We start from the raw sequence: 26,607 nt of genomic DNA, 5'->3' as shown, positions 1-26,607 counted from the left end.
TAAACTTGACTGGTCAATACAATTGAGCTCAGCAAACGTTTAATAAAAAGAACCATGCATGTGTGTCTTGTACTTTTAGGTATAACACTTGTACTATGGACAGGTCAATTCGTCAGCAGTACTTATAGTGTGATAGACTGTTCATATGTGGATCAGCTTCATTCAATTCTGTATAATTCAGTTTTATTACCAGAGTGGAAGTGGCCACACTCCAGAACAACAAAGCTGAGTACTTGTATCTTATGTTGTAACAGTTGTACATTGTTCTGAATTTGGTCAATTGTTATGAGGTATACACATACTAGCCTGATACCAATGATGCATACTGATCAACTACTCTTCGGTTTTTTGTAAGAAATGAAGTCATTCTGATTGATTATTATCCTGTGCTTTATGATGCCTCATTCTTTTTGACCAAATTAAGGCATATTAAATAGCATTTGCTACCTCAACTACCACCATAATGATTTAAATTTAATTCATATAGTTTCAGTTTACCACATAAAAGTATAAAACCATATCCAAGGCCCCTTGGGCCCTCTGGGTTGACAACTAACAGGCCCAGCCCAATCTTTTTTTCTTAACATCACTTTATCAACCTCTAATCCTCTATAGTCTATAGTTTCACAAATGGCCCATTTTTGCATAGGAAACAAGCACAACATATTCATAGGTGGACTTTGTGGTAGATAAGGTAAGAGAGAATAATGAATATATTGATGATACAATGGAAGGTTGTATATAGAAAGAATTGAGATGTTTTTGGTTCTACAAAACAGTAACAAACAAGTTAAATAACTGAGATCAAAGATCACCAGATGGAAGGGCTTCCGGCCTGCAAAAAGATTTCGTTATCCACATCTTTCACCCACTGGCACACGCGGTTGCATATCCTTATAGCCAAACCCTGCAAACACGAAAGAAGGTTTAATAAGTAATTATTTTAAATCCAAACATGAACATAAAATGATCAAGTTAGCGAGTAAATCCAAAAACGGTATTAATGATCTTAACCTTGTCTGCAAGTGGATCAAACGCTGCATATAGTTCAAAATCTTGTGTGACCCAGCATAGTAAAACTGTAATATAAGAACCCGTAGAATATATAGCAACAAAAATTCAAGTGTTATTGAATAATCAGAAAACAGTTCACAAGTGGCTGAAGATACCATAATCATTATCCCTTTTAAACTGAGTTTTGTGAGGTCCAGTTCCTTTATCATGCATGGAAGCATATAGCTTTTGATACGCCCTGTATAATCTACAAACACAAAACCAAATAGTTATTCATAGCTGATCTGGTGGATATAATTTTGGACAAGAAATTGTGTTATACGTGTTTATATGACCTAATTACCTTTTCTGCCGTTGATGACTGGTAATTGGAGATGAGAATTCAGAAGATACATATTGATCCAGGGACATATTACGATATATAAAGTGCCAAAGTCCAGGTGGACCACCGATACCTAAAACTGATTCGTGTGATCTTTCTGGAGGTACAGTTGCTGGTCTGGGCTCATTCAAATGTAAAGACTCAGAACGAGTTGAGGGGTAGATATGTAATTTCTCTGCATGCAAACCACCTTCCGACAAGGATCTCTGAACTTCACTTAGAACATTATTCTTCAAGAGAACCTTTTCAATAAGTATCCTGTAAAAAAACTAGAATCTCTAGAAAAAAGGACATGCCCAAAAGGAACAGCAAAAGGTTTCTTACAAGACCAAACACTAAAAGGTTATTGCAACCACAAGTCGCAGTATTGAGATAACCAAATATGACAAATACATACCAGCAATCTTTAAGATGAAAGAAGGCATCAGAACTTGACGTTAACAAAACTAAATACGTATCATCCTGCCACATACATATTAACATACATATTCGGTGTTAATGATTAATAAACAAAAAATATTGACACCACAAAGAATTCAGTAGTCAGTATCAATAACTCAATTGAAGTATGTATATATAGATATAACTCACATCAAAAAATGAACATAGGCAAATAAGTGAATCTTGCACTTGCCTAAAAGATTCAGTTGACATGACAAAGTTAGAAAGCAGCAGCATATCATCAGGATGAAGCACTGCCTTTTGTGCACCTACCAAACTGATAACCTGCATTTTAGAGTTGGTTCAAAAATGGTAACCTTAACCAGATGAAAAAAAGTAACACATTCGTTGTTGCAAAACAGGACCTTGTGTTTACACATCAGCATTGCAAAGAGGACACCCGAATCAGCAACATCCTGCAATACCGTAGCAGCAACTTGCCTTGTTGCATAAGGAAGGGGAAGACACGTGTACGCATGAAGAAAAGTGGCAGGATTCCTGAATCATACAGTTGGCATAGGATTCTAATCACTTGGAAATATGGAATCAATTTATTTTAAACTTATCTTCACATTTCTAATAGTAGTTGCGTAACATGAAGTCCAAAGATTTGATACAAACTTTAGCATGAATGTACTTATCATTAAGTGAAGCTGAACGTACCAACTGAAAGAGTGGAAAAGAGAAGATAAAACAACATCTGTGCCTCCAAGCAAAGGTGTCATGTCAAACTTAGGGTTCTTTTCAAAACATTTATTCACCGACTTCGTAAGAATAAGTATCATCTGCATTAAAATTCAAGTGATTATAAACTTATAATGATAATCAGAACGTAATTAAATTAAAACATTAAACAGATTGATGGGAAGCAACATACATTCCTACCTGACCATATAGAAGCTCCAGTTGTCCCCTTAGTGACTCATAAGGCTCATCCGTACAGCTTATGCAAACTAAATATAATGGTTTTCTCACAAGAAAAACTACCTGTACACCACAAGAATCATGATTACATATAATTTGAGTTGCAGGTAAGATTATAAGATGATATATTCAGTGAAAAAATATATCTCACCTGGTGATTTCCTGCCCTGACTAACTTAATATGGTCTCCTCTGAAACGAGACGATGAAGCAAACCGTTGTAGACACTTATTAATCTTTAAAAAGATAATCAAATAAATAACAAAACAATGGATGCTAATATAGTACCCATCTTCCACAAAGGAAGTAATAGCTTGCAGAGTTGCTGAAAATCCTGCTAGTTTGTGTTCATCCCCGTATCTGGAAGTTGATTCAAAAGAAGGTTGGATAAGTGAGTGCAACATTTATTTCCACATAGAACGGGCTGTACATAAATCAAACCAAACCGAACAAGGCCTTGCTCATGTTTTTCTGTTAAGCTTTTATCGGACAAACGAACGGTTCATAAACATCAAACCGAACGAAACTTTTTATCCGTGTTCTTTCATTAAGAAAATCAACTTGTTCATAAACGCGTCCCAAACAAAAACGAACAAAAACAATGTTTTGTTTGATTTGGCTAACTGAGAATGGTCAGTCCCAACGTTTCGGTCCAGCTACCAAGTTTGTGTTGGTGTTTGAATTAGCATTCATATTCATACGTTAATTTTAAATATCAATTAATCATATAATACTCGTATATATTTTCATTTTATAGTTAATAATTCTGGTTAGATCTATATGTTAAGAACAGAAAATTCATTAAGAAGTACTAAAAACCTTTAATGAACAAACATAAGCCAACACATTATCGATCGTTCACAAACACGGCCTCTGTTCATTTGGTTAATAGAACGAAATTCCTTGTTCATGTTCATTAATTCATCAAACGAACATAAACAAAGTTCCTGCCGCATGTGAGGTTCGTTTACAACCCTTAACAATAATTAAAAGCAAACGCGTACCTAGAAAAAATCGGTTTTCCAGAGTTGCTCAACACAAATAAGTGTTTCTTTCTTTCTCTCCAAGACATGGAACCATCATCCTGCAATTACTTTATTCACTATTATTAACTAAAACTTATTACATATACAAACATACGGGAAATTTAACGTACAAATGAAATTAATGTGTTAATTGTAAGAATCAAGTAGAGTAATTATATATATACAAGTAGAGTAATTATGTAATTACTCTATATATAATTACTCTACTTGATTCTCACGGTTAATTTCATTTGTATTTGATCTAAACCCTACAAACATATTATGAGCATCAAACAATGCCTAGTGATCAATGCTGATGATAGAATAATAATAATAACAGTAAACTAACCTCATGAAGATGGCGTTTACCAGGAACCCACTGTGATTGAACTGAATCATCCAACACCTCTTGAAGAGGTAGGTCCCAGCAGAGCCCAGTTGGACCCGCAAGACTCACCTTGAAGAGGGACGTCTGCGCAAAGACCAACTGGTTCCGCATGACCCACCATGCTCAGAGAGATGAAGACCTTACGCGCATACGCCAGCTGTTCCCGCAGGAAAAGCCTCCCAATGGTGAAGTACCCCGCCTGTTCCCGCAGCTGCGGATACAAGCTATCAGCGGAGGCTACCCGCACTAATAGTAAGGCTACACGCACAGGGCACTAACTCTCAATAATTCAGTAATGTCACCTGAAGAAGGAATGAGCAAGGCGGGAATACTCCCGCCCAAATGAGCCAGTACGTACGCTTCTGGAGGATCTTTTGTACTATACCTGCCAAGGTATGGACAAAATAGACAAGATCTGACCAAAGCAGCCCATGAACCAATCACAGGGTGACAGCTCACTGACAACAGTACGACGAGCAGCACGCTCTAGTACTTAATGTCACTATCAGCCGCTGCCTACTCACCAACCCTTGTCGTGGCACGTACATAGCCTGCAGTTGGTGGAAAAGGAATAGTACACAGCCGGCCATGTCACTATCAGCCGCTGCCTACCCACCAACCACCAGCATGGCACGTGCGTAGCCCACAGTTGGTAGAAAAGGAATATTATACAGCTGGCTGTACCTGCTTGGAAACCCACCTTCGGCTATAAATACTCCAACACCTTGGAACGGTATCATCATCTGGTATTATCACATTATCTCATCATATACTATCTGATACCATCACATATCTTATCTGCTCTAGCTATTTCTCTTAATATACATTTATATTCAGAGCAATCTAGTCTGATTCTCACGCCGGAGGGTGGCACAAGGAGGTACCCCCCTTCTCAGTGACGAGCTCACGGTGCCTGTTTTGCAGGTCATCAGAAGAATAACCATCTTTGCCGGACCTAACCCTCGTGGAAAACATCTACTTAACCCTAAGATTATCCGTAATCTGCCGGGGTCACTTAGTGTTTCTTCACCTCTCCACCATCACGCTTAATAATATTATTATTATCTCCTATCTCCTGAATATCATCATGAGCTCCGGTTGGCATTTGGGTTTCAGTTTGTTTCGTTGGTGGCCCATTGACAATCTCCGTGTGATGATGATGATGATCATCAGCAGCAGCAACGGAGGGTGTTTGTGTTTGTTCGTTAATTGAATTGTTGAATGCGATTGAAGACAATTGGTTTTCAATGGCGTCAAGCGAGTAGTCGATTGAACCGATTTGATGATGATGATGATCCGAAGAATTATTAGGTTCTTCTTCTTCGTCGGAGAATGATGATAATGAAGAACTGGAATCTGAAGTCATGGAATTTTAATTAATTAATTAATCTCTACTGGTTGGTTATTGGATGTTAGGGTTCATAAGTGTAAGCAATGGGGTTTTTGATCCCACTTGATCAAGTTTATTTCGTCCCAAATACAAAATACACGGTTAGTCTCGTCACATCAAGTTGTGTCACGTTAACTTCAGATCTAGTCTAGTCTAGTAATCGGATTACTTGTTTTTATTTTCCGGCTTCGGGTTTTTTACCTGAAACTACACACTAAAGTACACCGTTAGTCTCCTCACATGAACGGGGGCTCCTATGACCCGACTCTAGTGTGAGAGTAAGTATTTTGTTGAAAGAGAGCAACTACTTTGGTAGAAGTGAATGCAAGGAGTTTATGCCTCAGCTAACAATATTTAAAGCACTATTTCAGTATTTATAGTTTTTCTTAGGCCTTTACCTGGCATAACATTAAATGCTTTGTATGGAGTAAGGACTCATCGTAACAGTGGCACAGTTGTTGTCCCTTATGTCAGGTGGCTGTAGGCTATCACACTCGTTTGTTGGAGTTGACATATATTCTTCGTTTATTTGATTTTTTGTACGTCATAGGAACATATGGTGATTTGGTGCAATTTAACGGTCATCTTTATTGTTTCATTGTGAATTGTCTGTTGGTCCTTGGTTTCTTGTCCAAATGGTTGTATCCGACGTTTTTTTTATTGTTTGTTGGTTCATCTTCCACAGTGTGAGGTGTCATTTAGCTTCTTTCGTTCGTCTGGACGTGTCCGAAACTTATCCTCCAAGTGGAGTATTGCGGATTAGTTATTCGGCCAATATTTTCTTACTCATACCACGAATGCTCCTAATCGTTTAGAATGTCCGTCATCAAATAGGGTGTATATAATTGACTAATACTTAGCTTAATCCTTAATTTAATGAATTTATTATTATTAATTTTTAATCCTGATACCGTAACGAACGTAGCAGATACCAACCGAGTGCATGCCAACTTGCCAACGTATCCGCTTGGGTTTTACCGACAAAGCCAGTCATTAGGTTTTATAACGTCCGGGTTATACCGACCGAAAAAACGTTATTTTAATTCTAAATATTCTATTTTTTTCTGTAACAAACTATACTATACGAGCGGCATTAATTTTTTTGTTTGTTTATACGAACACCCGCTTAATTCTTTTACCCTACGGTTACGTGACAATTTTAACCTTTTCACACATAGTGTAAAAAGAGAAATCTGCATTTTGTCTCCCTGGAAAATAACGTCGCGAGATGGAATAACCACTAAAAAAGATTTTGCGAACTTTGACTCCCTGTGTTACTCCGGCGGGTTCTTCTGACTCCTACCGTCAGTTGACCGTAGGTATTTTAGTAATAATACCAACATATTAAGGGTATTTTAGTAATCTTCTAATAAATAATAAATAATAAATATAATAATAATATAATAATAATAAATAGAAATAATAATAACATCATCTTCATAACATCATCAGCATCATCAGCAGCTTCATCATCTTCATAACATAATCAGCTTCATCATCTCATCTTTATCAACATCTCATCTTCATCATCAACAACCTCAAATCCTCAAACCCACCACCAAGTAATCCCTCTCAATATCATCATCTTCATCATCAATTTCATAACAAGTAATCAAATCCTCAAACCCTAGAATTCATCACTCAAATCCTCAAACCCTAGATTTCATCACTCAAACCCTCAAATCTCTCAAATCCCACCACCAATCGCTTCAATAATTCAACCACCGCACCCATAAATCATTCCGATCAAAACCCCTAACTTCCGGCACCACGCCGTCGCCATGGAAGCCACCGCCACCATGGATTCCGGCCATCTCGTTTTTCCGGTCACGGCAGCCACCGCCACGGCACCCACGTTCGTGTCTTCATCGACCTTTTGCAACGCCACCACCACGGCATCCATGGAAGCCACCACCTCCGTCGCACCTCCAACCCGTTGCAAGCCCACCCCCGTCGCACCCGTTTCTCCTGTCACTGGTGGTAAAAGATTCCGCTGGAGTGATTACAAATGGTACTTTGATTCCGAGGGAAGAATATTGATTTATATCTTAATTTTTTTGTTTTTATATTTTAAAAAATTTATTAATAATTATTAATTCTTGTGTCATATTTGTTGTTATTGGATTTTTGTATGAATATTGATATTTATATCTTAATTGTTTTGTAAATATGGAGATGATAATGAACTTGAGATGTTGAAGATATGGTGATGATGATGATGATAAAATCTGAAGATGATGATGATGATGAACTTGGATTTTTGGATTAATAAAATCCGGAGATGATGATGATGATAAATCTTTGATGAAGTTATAAAGTGGTAATATATATTTATATTATATAGTTATAACAAACATTAGTTTAGTTCAAATGGTTTGTTTTGTTTGTTGTTAACCAAGACGTCGCCGGTTCGAACCCCACCCTCTACACGATTTGGATTATTAGTTTTAGAATTAATTAAAGGCTCAGGGGTAAAATAGTCATTTCAACCTTTTTTGGTCAGTCAACGACGGGTCAACTGACGGCAGGAGTCTGAAGAACCCGCCGGAGTAACACAGGGAGTCAAAGTTCGCAAATTCTTTTTAAGTGGTTATTCCATCTCGCGATGTTATTTTCCAGAAGGGAGTCAAATAGCAGATTTATCGTGTAAAAATAAATAATTTTTTTTTTGAAACTTGGTTGCAAAGAAATCCAACGGTCTTGGCGCACTGTTATAAATACCAATCACACCGCCCGTTAACCCTAAACCCCAAAAAAAATCTGAACGGTTTCTTTCGATTCGAAAATACAACAATCGGGAGTTTAGGGTTTATTAATCAAACGACATTATACGTACTACTGCATCGCCTATTGCGTTGAGAAGTTTAGGGTTTTCAATCGACACCACCAGGTTTATCTATTTTTTCTTTCAATTTCACATTATCATCACAATTTCCTTTGTTATATTAATATTATATGTCTACCAGATTCATCTAATTATTCATTCACGGAGGTGTAGGTTTGAGGGTTTGTGATAATTTGTTTTTAAATTAATTGGATATTTTTAATAATAATTAACTGAAGGAAATTGTTTTTTTATGTGTTTTTGTTTTCATACTTTTATTCTGGAAAACTCTCATACATATTATCAGTGTGTTACTATCTAATTTTATATATATATATTACATGTCTTCTATTACTTTGTAATAATTATGATCTTTATCAGCTACATGTTGCCTGTTTTACATGATTGAACTTACATTCGAGAAATTAGGAATGCAGTTACTTGAGCAACTAAACACCCATTTTAACTTGTCTTTGTACTTTGAGGCTTGTACTTTGCGGTTGATTTGGTGATGAATGTTGTGATTGTAGCCTGGATTGCTTTCTCGAAAAGGTTCTTTCTGTTGATATTTTATTTTTAATGATTTTCATTGTGTTATTTTCATATTTTATTTGATTTTATGGTTTTATGACTATTTTGATATATTTTAGTATTATTCTGGTTTGATTGTTTAATGATATTTTACATGACCGAAATTACATTCAAGAATTAGCAATGCAGTTACTAAAGCACGTAAACACCCATTTCAACCTGTCTTGGTACTTTGAGGCTTGTACTCTGCGGTTGATTGGGGTTTATTTAGGATGTTTTGGTAACTTGGATTGCTTTCTTGATGTAAGTTGTTCTTTCTTTTTTTTGTATTTTTGATGATTTCAACTATGTAATTTTTATAACTTTTGGTTTTCGGTGATGAGATTTTTGTATCTGATATCTAATGTAACAGCTTTCTTGATAAAGTTCGTTCTGTTGATATTTTATTTTTGACGATTTTGACACTGTTATTTTCATAATTTATTATGGTTTGGTTTTATGATTATTTTGATACACTTTCATATTATTCTGGTTTGATTGTTTAATATGATATTTCACATGACTGAACTTACATTCGAGATTTAGGAATACGATTACTAAAGCACCTAAACACCCATTTCAACTTGTCTTTGTACTTTGAGGCTTGTACTTTGCGGTTGATTGGGTCTTACTTAGGATGTTATGGTAACTTGGATTGCGTTCTTGATGTAATTTCTTTCTGTTATTCTTTTTTTTTTTGATGTTTTTGTCTATATAATTTTCATATTTTTTGTTTCTTGGTAATGATTTATTGTTTTAATGTAATAGATCTTTGTGGTTTTAATGGTATATAATGTTTTTTCACATGACTGAACTTACATTAAAGATTTAGGAATACTAACCTAATTTTTTATATATTTGTATATCTTTTCTCGATAAAGTTCGTTCTGTTGATATTAATTTTTAAAGATTTCGACTGTGTTATTTTCATAACTTTTTATTGTTTGGTTTTATGACTATTTTGATATACTTTAATATTATTCTGGTTTGATTGTTTAATAAGATAATTTACATGACCGAAATTACATTCAAGAATTAGCAATGCAGTTACTAAAGCACCTAAACACCCATTTCAACTTGTCTTTGTACTTTGAGGCTTGTACTCTGCGGTTGATTGGGGTTTATTTAGGATGTTTTGGTAGCTTGGATTGCTTTCTTGATGTAACTTCTTCTTTCTTTTATTGTATTTTTGATGATTTTGACTATTTAGTTTTTATAACTTTTGATTTTTGGTGATGAGATTTTGTATCTGATATCAAATGTAATAGCTTTTTGATAAAGTTCGTTCTGTTGATATTTTATTTTTGACGATTTTGACACTATTATTTTCATAATTTATTATTGTTTGGTTTTATGATTATTTTGATATACTTTCATATTATTCTGGTTTGATTGTTTAATATGATATTTTACATGACTGAACTTACATTCGAGATTTAGGAATACGGTTACTGAAGCACCTAAACACCCATTTCAACTTGTCTTTGTACTTTGAGGCTTGTACTTTGCGGTTGATTGGGTCTTACTTAGGTTGTTATGGTAACTTGGATTGCGTTCTTGATGTAATTTCTTTCTGTTATTCTTTTCTTTTTGATGTTTTTGTCTATATAATTTTCATATCTTTTGTTTCTTGGTAATGATTTATTGTTTTAATGTAATAGATCTTTGTGGTTTTAGTGGTATATAATGTTTTTTCACATGACTGAACTTACATTAAAGATTTGGGAATACTAACCTAATTTTTTTATATATATGTATATGTTTTCTCGATAAAGTTCGTTCTGTTGATATTAATTTTTGACGATTTCGACTGTGTTATTTTCATAACTTTTTATTGTTTGTTTTTATGATTATTTTGATATACTTTAATATTATTCTGGTTTGATTGTTTAATAAGATAATTTACATGACCGAAATTACATTCAAGAATTAGCAATGCAGTTACTAAAGCACCTAAACACCCGTTTCAACTTGTCTTGGTACTTTGAGGCTTGTACTTTGCGGTTGATTGGGGTTTATTTAGGATGTTTTGGTAGCTCGGATTGCTTTCTTGATGTAAGTTCTTTCTTTTATTGTATTTTTGATGATTTTGACTATTTAGTTTTTATAACTTTTGATTTTTGGTGATAAGATGTGTTTTTATCTGATATCTAATGTAATAGCTTTCTCGATAAAGTTCGTTCTGTTGATATTTTATTTTTGATGGTTTTGAATGTGTTATTTTCATAATTTTTTATTGTTTGGTTTTATGGTTATTTTGATATACTTTCATATTATTCTGGTTTGATTATTTACTATGATATTTTTCATGACTGAACTTACATTCGAGATTTAGGAAAACAGTTACTTAAGCACCTAAACACCATTTCAACTTGTCTTTGTACTTTGAGGCATGTACTCTGCGGTTGATTGGGGTTTATTTAGGATGTTTTGGTAACTTGGATTGCTTTCTTGATGTAACTTCTTCTTTCTTTTATTGTATTTTTGATGATTTTGACTATTTAATTTTTATAACTTTTGTTTTTTGGTGATAAGATTTGTTTTTATCTGATATCTAATGTAATAGCTTTCTCGATAAAGTTCGTTCTGTTGATATTTTATTTTTGATGGTTTTGAATGTCTTATTTTCATAATTTTTTATTGTTTGATTTTATGATTTTTTTGATATGCTTTCGTATTATTCTGGTTTGATTGTTTAATATGATATATTACATGATTGAGCTTACATTCGAGATTTAGGAATACAGTTACTAAAGCACCTAAACACCCATTTCAGCTTATCTTTGTACTTTGAGGCTTGTACTTTGCGGTTGATTGGGTTTTACTTAGGTTGTTATGGTAACTTGGATTGCTTTCTTGATGTAATTTCTTTCTGTTATTCTTTTCTTGATGTTTTTGACTATATAATTTTCACAACTTTTGTTTCTTGGTAATGATTTTTTGTTTTATAATGTAATAGTGTTGTGGTTTTAATGGTTTGAAATGTTTTTTCACATGACTGAACTTACATTAAAGATTTAGGAATACGAACCTAATTTTTTTATATATATGTATATGTTTTCTACTATTTTATGATAATGATGTTTTTATTAGCTATGTGTTGCCCGTTTTACATGATGGAACTTGCATTCAAGAACTTGGAACACAGTTACTCGAGAACTTCAAAATTCAATTCAACTTGTCTCTGTACTTTGAGGCTTGTACATTGCAGTTGATTGGGTGATGAATGCTGTGATTGTAGTCTGGATTGCTTTCTCGATAAAGTTCTTTATGTTTATATTCTATTTTTGACTGTGTTATTTTCATTTTTTTATTTTATTTTATTTTATGGTTTTTTGATTTTTTTGATATACTTTAATGCTATTCTGGTTTGATTGTTTAATGATATTTTACATGACCGAAATTAAATTCAATTTTTAGCAATGCAGTTACTAAAGCACCTAAACACCTGTTTCAACTTGTCTTTGTACTTTGAGGCTTGTACTCTGCGGTTGATTGGGGTTTATTTAGGATGTTTTTGTAACTCGGATTGCTTTCTTGATCTAAGTTCTTTCTTTTATTGTATTTTTGATGATTTTGACAATTTAATTTTTATAACTTTTGTTTTTTGGTGATAAGATTTGTTTTTATATGATATCTAATGTAATAGCTTTCTCGATAAAGTTCGTTCTGTTGATATTTTATTTTTGATGGTTTTGAATTTCTTATTTTCATAATTTTTTATTGTTTGGTTATATGATTTTTTTTATACGCTTTCGTATTATATTATTTACTATGATATTTTTCATGACTGAACTTACATTCGAGATTTAGGAAAACAGTTACTAAAGCACCTAAACACCCATTTCAGCTTGTCTTTGTACTTTGAGGCTTGTACTTTGCGGTTGATTGGGTTTATTCAGGATGTTTTGGTAACTTGGATTGCTTTCTTGGTATTGTAAGTTCTTTCTGTTATTGTATTTTGATGATTTTGAATATGTAATTTTTATAACTTTTATTTTTTGGTGATGTGATTTTTTTTATTTGATATCTAATGTACTAGCTTTCTCGATAAAGTTTTTTCTGTTGATATTTTAATTTTGACGATTTTGACTGTGTTATTTTCTGAATTTTTTTTTTGTTTGGTTTTATGATTAATACTTTCATATTATTCTGGTTTGATTGTTTAATATGATATTTTACATGACTGAACTTACATTCGAGATTTAGGAATACAGTTACTAAAGCACCTAAACACCCATTTCAACTTGTCTTTGTACTTTGAGGCTTGTACTTTGCGGTTGATTGGGTTTTACTAAGGTTGTTATGGTAACTTGGATTGCGTTGTTGATGTAATTTCTTTCTGTTATTCTTTTTTTTTTTGATGTTTTTGTTTATATAATGCTATGAAGCATATATTGACAACTCTAGTATAATATTTGAATTTTAAAAGTTTATATGTTAACCAATTAGATTGCTAATGCTAACTTGGTTTTTGAGGAAAATTTTGTGGAGTTAATGATTTGGGAGGAAGGTGTTGTTAAATTGGTTTTTCTTCATTTGCATTTTTCAGGAAATCCTACTACTAATGTTTACTTATAAATCCAGATGAACTTCTTGTCCAATGTTACAAGTAATGCCATTTTCTCGGGTGGCTCGCAGGAGCAATTTCTTGAACTAAGAAAACTGTTTATAAATATTCAAGTTTGCATATGAAAAGAAATTTCCAGGGGTGACCTTGAAGGTACCCTTGATTAAAATAGGCTTATTACAAAAACAAATTATTATGACTTTTTTTTATTTTTTTTTTTGGTTTTTTGGTAATGTGAATTTTTCGTTTTAATGTAATAGCTTTGTGGTTTTGACTGTTTATTATGGTATTTAACGTGACTGAACTTAACTTTGAGATTTTGAAATTCAGTTACTAGAGCACCTAAACACCCTTTTCAACTTGTCTTTGTACTTTGCGGTTGATTGGGTTTTACTTAGGTTGTTATAGTAACTTGGATTGCTTTCTTGATGTAAGTTTTTTTGGTTATTCTATTTTTGATTTTTTTACTATGTACTTTTTATAACTTTTGTTATTTGGTAATGAAGTTTTTGTGACCAAATATAATAGCTTTGTGGTATTTTAGGTAACTGAACTACATTTAAGATTTAGGATGGCAGTTACAAGAGGACCTAATCACCTATTCCAACATGTCTTTGTAGTTTGAGGCGTGTACTTTGTGGTTGATTTGGTGACAAAGGTTGTGAATCTATCATGGATTGTTTTCTTTATAATGTTTTGTGTTATATATATTTTTTAGATTATTATTTTTGAACATGCTATTTTCATAGATTTCTGTTTTTAATCTTAAAAAAATTTAAGGTTCTGCTGGTAAAAAATCTACTGCATTTTGTTCCCAAGTTTTCTTTTTTTTTCCCGACATAATCGTGTTAAACTTACATTCGAGAGCCTGTGATGCCAGTACAAGGGAACACCTAATTCAACTTTTATTTGTACTTCGTGGTTGATTTGGTGACAAAGGTTGTGAATCTATCGTGGATTACTTTCTTGATAAAGTTCGTTCTTTGTCATGTTTTGTTTATAGATTTCTATTTTTGACTGCTATTTTTGTAAATTATTCATTTTTTTAATCTTGTTAAATTTGTAAAATTCTGTTGGTAAAATGTCCAGTACATTGGATTCCAGAATTTTGTTTATTTAGAAATAATGTTATTGAACGATGAACTTGTTATCTGTTTTTAGTGGTGGCATTTTTGACCATTTGAGAATGAATTGGCTGAAGGGGGACTTAGGATTTTCTTTCCTTTGTAGTGGAAAATAGTCTAAAAATGAAATGTGTCAAGTGGGATGAAGGCCTAGTGTGTTTGACAAGCATAAAAAGGTTTTGTGTTTATTTGCATTTCTTAGGAAGTCCTACTAATATTTGTGTTTCTTAATTAGTCTTACTTCTAATGCAATTTACATTCTAAAAGAAAAATATCCACAGGTGACATTGAAGGTAGAGTATCATAGAGATAATATGTGTTACTTTTTGGATTTATCGATTCGGTTACCAATTTATAATTTATGTGTTTATATGGGTCACTAAAATGATTTAACGTAAAAGGCATCGTTATTTGATTTGCAATTTTTTATTAAATGAAACACCAGTTGACTCGTTTAGTTTTGAGTTTTAAACCTTTTTGTGCACTTCTAGTCTAGATTATTTATTAACGGAAGTACTTTAAGTGGTCTTTGAGAGTTTGATCTAGGGACAAGCAATTGATTCTGGGTACTAGTATTTTCTTGAGTTTTTGCGTTTGTTACCGGTATCCATTCTTAGGGATTTTTGTTACCCGTACTGAGCTCATCTCTAATTTGATCCTTTTTTATTTTAGTTAAAACTATTTGACCTCTTAGATGTAAGCATTATGTGCTAATTTTTACTGCAACCCTTGAATACTTAAGAATTTATATAGGATTATATGTTAACCAGTCAGATTTCGAATTCTTAACTGGTTTTTGAGGAAAATCTTGTGGAGTTCATGACGTGGGAGGAAGGTGTTTTTCAAAAGGTTTGTCTTTATTTGAATTTCTTCGGAAGTCTCATTGGTAATGGAATTTTTTTGATCTAACGTAATAGCTTTGTGGTTTTGACTGTTTTATAATAAGTGGACTGTGCATCTGGTTAATGCTTAACCTAATTATCTATATACGTCTTGTATTACTTTATAATTTTTGTTGTGTTGCCCATTTTACATGATTGTACTTACATTCGAGAACTCGGAATGCAGTTACTTGAGGCTTGTGCTTGTACATTCTGTTTTTGATGATTTTGACTGTTATTTTCATAATATTTTTTTTTTGAGTTTATGATTATTTTGATATATTCTGGTTTGATTGTTTAGTATGATATGTTACATGAACTTACATTCGAGATTTATGAATGAAGTTACCTAAGGCACCTAAACACCCTTTTCAACTTGTCTTTGTACTTTGAGGCTTGTACTTTGCGATTGTTTGGGTTTTACTTAGGTTGTTACGATAACTTGGATTTCTTTCTTGATTTAAGTTCTTTTGTTATTCTGTTTTTAGATTTTAATTTTTTACTATGCTTTTTTTTTAATAATTTTCTTTAAAAATCGTAAAGTTTTATTGGTAAAAAGCCCACTACATTGTATTGCCGAGTTTCTTTTTTAATTTTTTAAAAAATAATTATATTAAACTAGTATTCTGTTTTTGTCTTTTTCGTTTTGACTGCTTTTTTTAGTCTTTCTTTATTTTAATTATATAAAAGTTGTGAAGTTCTCTTGCCACTACGCTGTATTCCTGAGTTTTACCGTTTTAGAAATAATCTTATCAAACTACAAACTTGATATCTGGTGGTAATTTTGACCATTTGAGGATAAATTTGCTTGTTGATAGGGGACTTGTATATTTCATTTTTAGTGGAAAATGGTTTAAAATGAGATGTGTCAAGTGGGATGAATGGTTTGGAAGACACCTGGTGTGTTTTAGAACGTATAAGCTTTCTTAAGTTTCTTTTTGTTCAAGAAAACAGATGCTTTCTGAAGTAGTATTTGCAATAATACTTGAACGCTAAGTATTTATGACCGTTCTCAGCCTCATTTTGGAATTTGGAGCTACTTAAGCTGAAACAGCTAGTGCATTAAATGCTATGAAGCATATATTTGACAAACAAAGGTACTCGTTAAGATTTAGGAATGCAGTTACAATAACACCTAAACACCTATTCCAACATGTCTTTGTAGTTTTGAGGCTTGTACTCTGTGGTTGATTTGGTGACAAAGGTTGTGAATCTGTCATAGATTGCTTTCTTGATAATTTTCTGTGTTATATATTGTTTTTTGATTATTATTTTTGAATATGCTATTTTCATAAATTTTTCTGCTTATCTTAAAAACTTTTAAACTCCTGCTAGTAAAAAAATCTACTGCATTGTGTTCCCAAGTTTTCTTTTTTCGACATAATCGTATTAAACTTACATTCGAGAACCTGTGATGCCATTACAATTTACAAGGGAACTTAAACACCTATTTCAACTTTTCTTTGTACTTTGCGGTTAATTCGGTGACAAAGGTTGCGAATCTATCGTGGATTACTTTCTTGATAAAGTTCGTTCTTTGTGATGTTTTGTTGTTAGATCTTTATTCTTGACTGCTATTTTTCTAAATTATTCATTTTTTTAATCTTATTAAATTTGTAAAATTCTGCTGGTAAAAAGTCCAGTACATTGGATTCCAGAATTTTGTTTATTTAGAAATAATGTTATTGAATGATGAACTCGTTATCTGTTTCTATCAGTGGCACTTTTTGACCATTTGAGATTGAATTGGCTGAAGGGTGACCTAGGATTTTCTTTCATTTGCAGTGGAAAGTAGTCTAAAAAATGAAATGTGTGAAGTGGGATGAAGGCCAAGTGTGTTTGACAAGCATAAAAAGGTAATGGATTAATATTTTCCTTCATGCATTTTTTTAAGAACCTTATGCAGACTGCATCAGTATGTTTTTTAAATATGTGGAAACTCAACATTGCTTAAGTCACAACGTGTTGTCTAGATTTTTTTTGTAGTTGAATGGCTAAGCATTAAGCAGATGCACAGGCCACTAATTTAGTATATGAACTGTGGTTGTTTTGGTTTATAGTTCATAGTTAAACCACATTTTAAAAAAGAGAATAAATTTGTAAATCGCTTTTTTAAACTAGTGAGGGTATTAGTCATGGAAGGCTGTTTAGGTTACTGTTGTTGTAGATGCTTTTGAAGCTCAAGAGCTTACTGAGGTGGAACTGATTCATAGAAAGCTCTTTTATACGAGTAAGGTGTTGAAATTTATTGTCGAAGGTAAAAACATCTACTTTTGTTCTAGTAAGGTATCACACCCTTCTGACAAATCACATTTATAAATGTTTATATGCATATTGATACTTGCTGTAACAGTATAGATCTTGACAAAGTATATCATGTTAATAAGCTAATCGTGCAAAATGGACATTTAAAGCGTTAAGTTTTGGCAAAGGAGTCGATATAATTTCAACAAATATTAACTGTATGATACGCTAACTTGTAAATACTCTTTGGATGTGTTTAACACGTCATAACCGAACCGATCAATCCAAAAAGTAAATGGTCAAACTTGCTAGTCCTGGTTACTCGGGTGCTATAAAACCTTGACCAGGTGTATGCATAGAAAGCTTTATCTTGATTTATTATTGTTGATTTCCTTTATTATACAGTTTACTTAAAAAGCAACTTCCTCTAAGTTAAAGCTTAAGCTTACATGCCTATCAAATATGTGCTTACTTAACACTTGCTGCATATTCTGTTTCAAATTCAGTTAGCTTCATGGTAGACTGTTAACAGATCCAACATACAAGAATGATAATGCACCAAGATGAAAGAAAATGGGTAGACATGGCCAATTAGGATAACCTGTTGAGATATATGTGTTGAAACGGATAATTAGTCTAAAATGGAACGGGATAAATGGGTAAAAGAGGCAACCCAATCCAAACCGTAAACACTACGTATTTTGACCTTAACCCATTTTTCTTATTACTCGACCTGCATGACTTGCCAACTTTCTGTCTCTACAAAAGTCAATTTCATGACTTTTATTAAACCGTTTTTTTTTTACATTTTGTCTTCATCTTCAGAATGTTGGTTGTTTAGGCTAATTTATGAGCATGCACATAATACTTTTTCTTCTATCTGCTTGCTATTACTCTGTTAAGTTCAAAAGTTGCATATATAACTTACAAGATTAACAATGGAATAAGAATATACTAAGTTACCAACTAAGGGTTAAGTGTAATAGTTGTTACATTATTGATATTTTTAATATTTGAGGACATATAACTGAAATCTTGACTTCATTTCCGTTGCTAGTTGTAGAGTTTGCCAATTGTCATGTGATTAGAATAAATAATTTGTTGAGTTGCCTAATCACAAAAACAATAGCAATTGCTTGCATTTATGGATGTTGCCGGGATTCATATCATCTTTTATGAATTCATATTAGTTGCATTTTCTAATCATATTTGTAAGTTTAAAAGAACTTGAGACAGAAAACGAATTATTTTTGTAAGTTTAATGGACCGTTTGGTTCATGGAATGTGTTTCAAAGAATATAGAATTATTTTTGAAATTGGAATAGAACCTTTTAAAAATTAACATTATGTAATTCAAGGCCTTCCAAACTCATATGCTAAATAAAGAGTGAATCGCGGTTTTCGTCTTTTGGTTTGTCTAAATATGTGATTTTAGTTCAATAGTTTCAAATTTGTGATATCCGTCCATATAGTTTCATTTCACTTGCAATTAAACCTGACCTCACTAATACCGTTAAGTCTGATCGTCGGAGAATGATGATAAAGAAGAACTGGAATCTGAAGTCATGGAAGACCGAGTGTATTTAATTAATCAATCTGTGTGAACTGATAGATTATTGGATTTTAGGGTTCATAATAAGTGCAAGCAATGGTGTTTTTGATACCACGTTGATTGATATAATACACTTTGTGTCATGTTAGCTTCATCTAGTAAATAGGTGACTGAATCCAAGTGAGGTATTACCGATCGGTTAGAATATACGACATTTAATATTGTGTCTAATCGACTTAAACTTGACTTGATCCTTGGGTCTGCTATAATTACAAGATGAACAAGAAAACCAGCAATCTATTCGTTAGTTTTATTAAAATAATTGGTTGATGGTTCACTGCCAAAGGCAAAGTCTTTAAAACATTTTAGGATGATAGGGTTTGGAAGGTGTTTGGCTCAAGTCTTATAGATGACAAAATTTAAAAAGAAATTCACCGTTTAAAAAATACTAGTCCAAATCGTTTGTTTTAAACTTATGCTTTCAAATAGTATGGTGTAGTAGAGGTGCACAAAAAACTCGAACCTGGAACCGGACCCGAAATAAATACCCGGAACCGGTTTTTCTAATACCCGGGTTTTTAATACCCGAACCCGACCCTACCCGTAGGGTACGGATAGGGTATGCATTTTGGCACTAAAACCCGAACCCGAACCGAACCCGATTTGTACCCGGCAATACCCGAAAACCCGATTTGTACCCGGTAATACCGAACCCGGAACCGAGGCTTTCCAATACCCGAAACTGGGTATTTTAAATACCCGATGTATACCCGAAAAATACCTTAAAAATACCCGAATGATACCCCTAAAAAGTGTAAACTTTTAAAAAATCCAATCTATATAAAAAAAATACCGGAAAAAAACCCGAAAAAACTCGTAAATAGAGTTTTTTCAATACCCGATAATAGGGTATTTACCCGGTTTTAGAATACCCGGTTCTATACCCTACCCAAACCCGATGCATAGGGTATGATTTTTAGAGACAATACCCGACCCGAACCCTACCCGACTATTACCAATACCCGGTCATACCCGTACCCGGTCATACCCGGACCCGGGTATTTAGAAAACCCGATTAGTGCACCTCTATGGTGTAGTGTAGGAAATAATTGGGCCATAATTTGATACCAAGACAACAATTGGGTCACCCCATTCACTTCTTAATTGGTATTACTAGCTGTTGGCCCATGTTCAATATTTAAAATTTAACAAGCGTAATCTGAGACCCGCACAACCCGAATACCATCACCCGGAACCTGATCAACCCGTATTACATTGGGTCGGTTTGCAGGTTGATTTATATAACTTTACTAAACTCTTCTTTTATACAATAACTAGCTGAGTGCCCGCGCAATGCAGCGGGGGTGTGCACGTAACTCGACATTGAACGTATAGTATGTGCCAGTACATACGCCATCTGATGACAGTGTGCACGTAGCCTGAAATTTGACACGTAACTCGTGCAAAGCCAGTTGCGTGTAATCGAAGACTGAACACGCGTAACCGGCCCCGAATGCACGTTACTGACATTAAAACACGCTTAACCAACACTACGGGTGTAATTCATAACGATTACCGGTGTAGGGCGCTATGCTGAGCGCTTACCAATATTTGGTTATGTGCGTTACGTGGTCCTGAACACACGTTTATCGGTCCCGGTTCATGTAAACAAAGACATCTGCGTAATCGATGACGAAAAACAAGAAGCAAACCCGAAATATACAGTAATTTCAAATAAATCACTTTTGTAAACCAACCCGTTTTGGCCCTAAACCCGTTCTGACTCGACATCGGTCTGACCTGCCCCTGTCTACTCGAACCCGAACCAAATTAACCATTTTTTTGTATCGAATTGTTCTGACCCTAGTCCACTTTTGCAAATGACCCAAGCTCACCCGACTCGACCTATTACCAGTTCTACACGATAATCGCGTAACATGTTAAATTTTTAAAATTAAAAAACTATAGCAATATCATACTCAAATTAAAGAGAATAAAATACTCGTTTTTATGATGTAGTTATTTTAAGAAAAATATTGACGTGTGAAAAGATATGACCGTTAAAAAATCGAGGGGTAGTTGGTTTTGAATTAGGGGGCATATGTGTAACTATTATCTAAATTTACAAGAAAAAGTAGTGAAGTTGAGGGACCAAAATTATAAGTATATTTTAAAGGAATGAAAAGTCTTAATTACCCTTAATTTTTATATTTTTGATGAATTATGTGTTGTAAATAAAGCATTGAGTTTGATACCTTTTAAAATTTAGAGGTCCCCACTCATGCTTTATATATAGTATAGATAATTTAATTTATATAAATTATTTTACTAACAATGTATTCATTTATTATATTAAGTTCATTTAAGTTTATATAGATAATTTGTATCATTTTAAAAAATTATTATGAAAAACAAATGTAAAAAGTGATATACAAGGAAATGTAAGGATATACAAGGCATTTGTAGGGTCGGGAGAAAACAAGTATTTAAAAATATGTGGTAATGATGTGAATGTTGGTATATCGTGTGTTTGTAAGACTTTTTAAGATTTTCGATTGAAAAGGGTATAGTATGATTAAAAGATAAGCTTCTACTAAACATACATATACACTTAATTCTGTTTTTTTAACTTTGCAACTATAAAACTATTAGTTTATTAATGACGTTCCCTGAAAAGCATAAAAGTGTAGATTTAAAAAAACGCCTTGACTTTTTACTCTGATCCCTAAAATGACTCTTCTGTGATTTAAATGTTTATTTTTTAAATGATAATTCACACATTCTATAAATCTACTGGCTCACACATATTTTTACAGGACCTAGACCCTCTCAATAACAAATAACAAAGTTTTATTCAACACACCGGTACCGAAAGACAAGAACCCTTTGGCCCATGATTTGAACTAGTCAATTCACATCGATGCCGGTGTTAATGTAGGAAAGGAACAATTTGGATGTCAATTTTAACCCACAAGGACGGCACTTGGGCCAAAACATGGAGGCTTTTAAAATTGAATCTTTAATAACTCTCCTCCTTTATTGGTTTTAGGGGACCTAAACCTAAACAGCTATGGCTGATTGATTGAAGGGGACAATTATGCTGAAGAAAGAGACGGTGAGGACCATATTCTGTATATTATATATACACATACACTTTGACACCTTTTAACCAGTGTTGCAAAAATCCCGACTAGTCACCGATTAATTCCCGATTAATCGCTAGTCCCCACTTCACTGATTAATTTTGGGCTAGTCGGTCAATTAATCGGTTAACAGTCAAATCTGGCCAAAATCGACGATTTTCGGCGAGATTCCGACTAAAATCAGTGGTTTCTGGCGAGATTCCGACCCAAATCAACTATTTTTGGCGAGATTGCAGCAAAAACTAGTGGTTTTCTGTGAGATTCTAGCCAATTTCCGGCCAAAATATGTTTGTGTATGTATAAAACTGAAAATTACATATAAAAAAGTGTGCGTATATGTATAAAACTAAAAAATATACACTAAAGTCTGATCCGATTAATCCCGATTAATCTCGACTAATCCCGACTAATCACTAGTCCCCACCCCACCGCCCGACCACCGACTAGCGATTTTTACAACATTGCTTTTAACACTTTAATTATAACCAAACTTAAAATAAAACTAAAAGGAAGTTCCGTAATTATTTAATCACTTTAGTTGTTTGAAACTCTCTTTTATTGTAAAACTCAAAATCGGGCACATATGATAAAACGGATAAGGGATGGATGTGTTTGGTCAGATGTTCAAACAACATGGGATATTCGGATCAAGATGGATCTTATCTTGTTATTCTTCCTGAGGTCTCTGCCATATCTAAACAGTCTCAAGAAATTATTAATTAACCTTTTAAATTAACAAACATATTATCGTTTTGTTATGGAATATTGGATTTTAATAATCCCTATTAAATGGTATTGGCCGATAATAATCCCTATTTATTTTATCGCCACTGGCGGTCCCAAATTCAAAAAAGTTGGCCCCCAATGGTCCCCCGTTAAATATGACTTAACAGCGTTATAGTTTTTTCTCAATTTCAAACCAATGTTTTAAGGTTTTTGATTGTTAGGAGGATACGAGTCAATTGATGTAAGACTTAGTTCGAAACAGTGCTTCAAAATGACGAAACAATGCTTCAATTAGGGTGTTTAAAATTACAATCAACCAAAATCAAGTCGTTTGGATCATTGTTTGGAGCTAAGTTTTATATCATTCGACTCGTATCTTCCTTCCGATTAATAGCCCTAAAAAGTTAGTTTGAAATTCATAAAAAAGTATAACGTCGTTAAGTCTTTTTTAACGGGGACCCATTGGGAGCCAACTTTTTTGAATTTGGGACCACCAGTGGTGATAAAATGAATAGGGATTATTATCGGCCAATACCATTCAATAGGGATTATTAAAATCCAATATTCCTTTTGTTCATATAATCTTAACAATTCAAAATCTTAGCTATTTACCTATATGGTCACTTTAATAGTTTCAAACTAAACTTATCAACATCATTTACAGGAATAGTAATACGGAAGTATTTACATTTTTTATCCTATAAGTTATTAAAGTATTCACATTCATGTTGGTCTTAATTGTGTGATCAAGTTTGGTACAAAGTTGTGAGTTGGATATGTAAATATTAAAGAGTATGTTTAGTGTATTAATAGAGTATGGAGTCCTTATGTAAGAAACTAAATATGTAGTAGGGATACAACGTTTTAAAGAAGGACGCGTTAGTTCAATCCTGCATGTATATATGTGTCAATGTAAACAGATAATCTAATCAATATATGCATGTGTTTTTAGAATTTTTTTCTCTTGTTTACTGTTTGAATGAATGAGTGTTTCAAGGATATCATAGGTTCTATAAATCATAACAAACGAATAAAAAATATTTTAAATTAAAGGATGCACGGTGTAAGTTTAACACTATATGGCGTTTAGTGTTTTTTATGTAAGTTTATACCTACTTGTTAGAAGCAATTCATGGTTATATAATCAAATAGCGCACACTACCTGAGTTTCATTTAAGCTTCTACCAACTTGTTATAAGCATTTCATGGTTATATAATCAAATCGCGCACACCACCTGAGGTTCACTAATAACTGGACGCATTTCTTTTAAATACTTTAAAACCACTTTATAAACAATACATATAAAGAGAATAGATAATTGAGTAGGTAAAGATTGAGACCCCTTGCATATGGTCTCCCCTCTTCTCTAATTCACGACGACATACACATCTGTTTGTCATTACTAATAATAAACAAAAACACCTAAATGAAAGTGTTTAATTTAGAATAAAACCTAACTAGAATGCAACCAGATTTTTCTCTTTCTTTTGTTCTTAAACGGAACTCAATTAGATGCATATAATGAAATCACAACAAAACACCAAAAAAACCTGGATTACACATTTATCTGGTTGAAGTCGTTAGCTTCACAACAATTAATATCGTTTGCTAATAATATACCCCGGATCCAAATACCATACAATAACACTTTCAAACTTGATCAAAACTAATTCCCAAATCATTTCAAAAATTCAGAAACTTTACATCAATTATTATTATTATTATTAATATTAATATCATATATCACTACCAACTCACCTCCAATGCCAATCCACAAAACCAAGGATCAACATACCAGGGCCAACTAATAACAAAAATAAAAATTGTTAAATCAAATATTAATCTTCAAATCCAGTTTTCTTCCATATCGCATTCCTAACTCTACTCAAATCTCTTCCTTTCAACGTCCTTCCAATTCCCTCTTGAACAGAAAACGACGCCATTCTCGTCCTCAACAAATACTCATGCGGTGGGACCCACTCTTCACCGGAATTATAATCCTCTTCATCGTCATCACTGTCTCTTCTCCGATTCTGGGTATACCCATCTTTCAATATCTTCGACCAGTCCGGCACACTCACCGGCACCGACGCCGGAGTTCCTCCGACCGGCCGGCTCTTCACCGCCGATCGCTTCGACACCCGTGTCACCGGCACCGGTTTACGTGACTCCGGCGACACGAACACGTTCCACACGTCCGATTCGTCCAGTTCGAAATCGGGTCCGGTGGATCCGGGTATCTCGCCCGAGAGATAACGGGTCAGGAAGTAGGTGTTTGATGCCGCCATTGTGTTATTTTATTGTTATTAATATTATGAATTAGAAGAATTAGAATGGAAGAGTTGATGGGTTATTTGGTTTGTTTATATAGGGATTGAATGGATAGTGGATAAGGTTTATTCTTTTTTTTTTTTGGATAATAAAATATTAATAAGGACGCGGTTTTTATTTTTGGAGGAAATTTACGAATGAATTAAAAGATTGTGGTGACTAAGGGATGATTATTAATTGTTTAAGGTGTAGTTGAAGTTTCGTCTTATCTTTTAGGTAATATCCTTGTAAATATGCTACACAACCGGTTGCTACTGGATCCGATTTACCGGTTCACTCTTTTTGAAAATCATATCATTAGTTTATTACTAATGTATCGTGAGTCGTGACCCATTTTCATTTTCATTTTTTATCTTCTGTTGGTTTACATTTTTCAATTAATTCTTTTTATAATTTTTTTGTTTACCACTCTTTATCCTATTATTATTTTCTTTATCGTACGCTTATATCAAAAACATTCAAACGATTACAATGAGGTAGCAGGTAAATGGACAATATTATGCGTCGGAACCCACTTTTGGATTTCAAACTCAATCTTACTAAAAAAAGTTTGGTTCTTAGGGGCCGATAAATTACCATGCACGACCCGTTAAACCTTTTTCAAAAGGTCAACAGTCTCTGGGGCTAAGAAACCAAATGTGTCAAAGACAGAGTAAATAAACATGTGTTGATTCTCTATATAAGATTTCTCGTGTTTAGCAACCTTACCCGACGCAATATTCAACGCAGCCTGTCACGCTACAATCTCATTGTCCCTTAGCCCAATAAGATGAGACACTCTTGTGAGGTCTACACAAGTGTGTCTCCCTCATACCCGTCCAAAAACAAGTATATCGGTTGGTCGTAAAGTAAACCTCCCTCAAAATGAATTTGTCATAAAGTTATTTGTGGCAGCGTAATTGCAGCAAGTAGTTGCATAAAAGAGTTTTTTCAGTTTTTTCAAACTTCTAGAAAGATGGTTAAAGAAACTCCGGTAACCACAACCCCAGCTACTGGAGGGAATACCGGCAACACAGTTTTTACAAACACCACCCCGGTTACCCAAGCCGGGGCAAGTGAAGTAAATTTTACGAACACT

The 26,607-nt window shown here is 33.6% G+C and overlaps 2 pseudogenes across 1 annotated transcript; both read right to left on the bottom strand.

The window, feature by feature from the left end:
• Positions 1 to 312: 312 nt before the first annotated feature.
• Positions 313 to 5,539, bottom strand: LOC143614845 (vacuolar fusion protein MON1 homolog; annotated as a pseudogene). Its single transcript, XR_013150360.1, has 13 exons — positions 5,204 to 5,539; positions 4,135 to 4,191; positions 3,765 to 3,844; positions 3,049 to 3,120; positions 2,913 to 2,952; positions 2,723 to 2,824; positions 2,501 to 2,622; positions 2,203 to 2,335; positions 1,794 to 2,122; positions 1,358 to 1,654; positions 1,170 to 1,261; positions 1,015 to 1,079; positions 313 to 907 (listed from the first exon to the last, which is right to left on the bottom strand). The product of XR_013150360.1 is annotated as a vacuolar fusion protein MON1 homolog (transcript).
• A 19,497-nt stretch (positions 5,540 to 25,036) lies between these two features.
• On the bottom strand, positions 25,037 to 25,486 carry LOC143614848 (protein S40-4 pseudogene; annotated as a pseudogene).
• Between the last annotated feature and the right edge of the window lie 1,121 nt (positions 25,487 to 26,607).

Source organism: Bidens hawaiensis, unplaced genomic scaffold (assembly GCF_021521415.1).
Source record: "Bidens hawaiensis isolate Kalapana, Puna unplaced genomic scaffold, B.hawaiensis_p1.1 tig00041212_1, whole genome shotgun sequence".
Taxonomy (NCBI): Eukaryota; Viridiplantae; Streptophyta; class Magnoliopsida; order Asterales; family Asteraceae; genus Bidens; species Bidens hawaiensis.
This window is presented reverse-complemented; position numbering and strand designations above follow the sequence as displayed.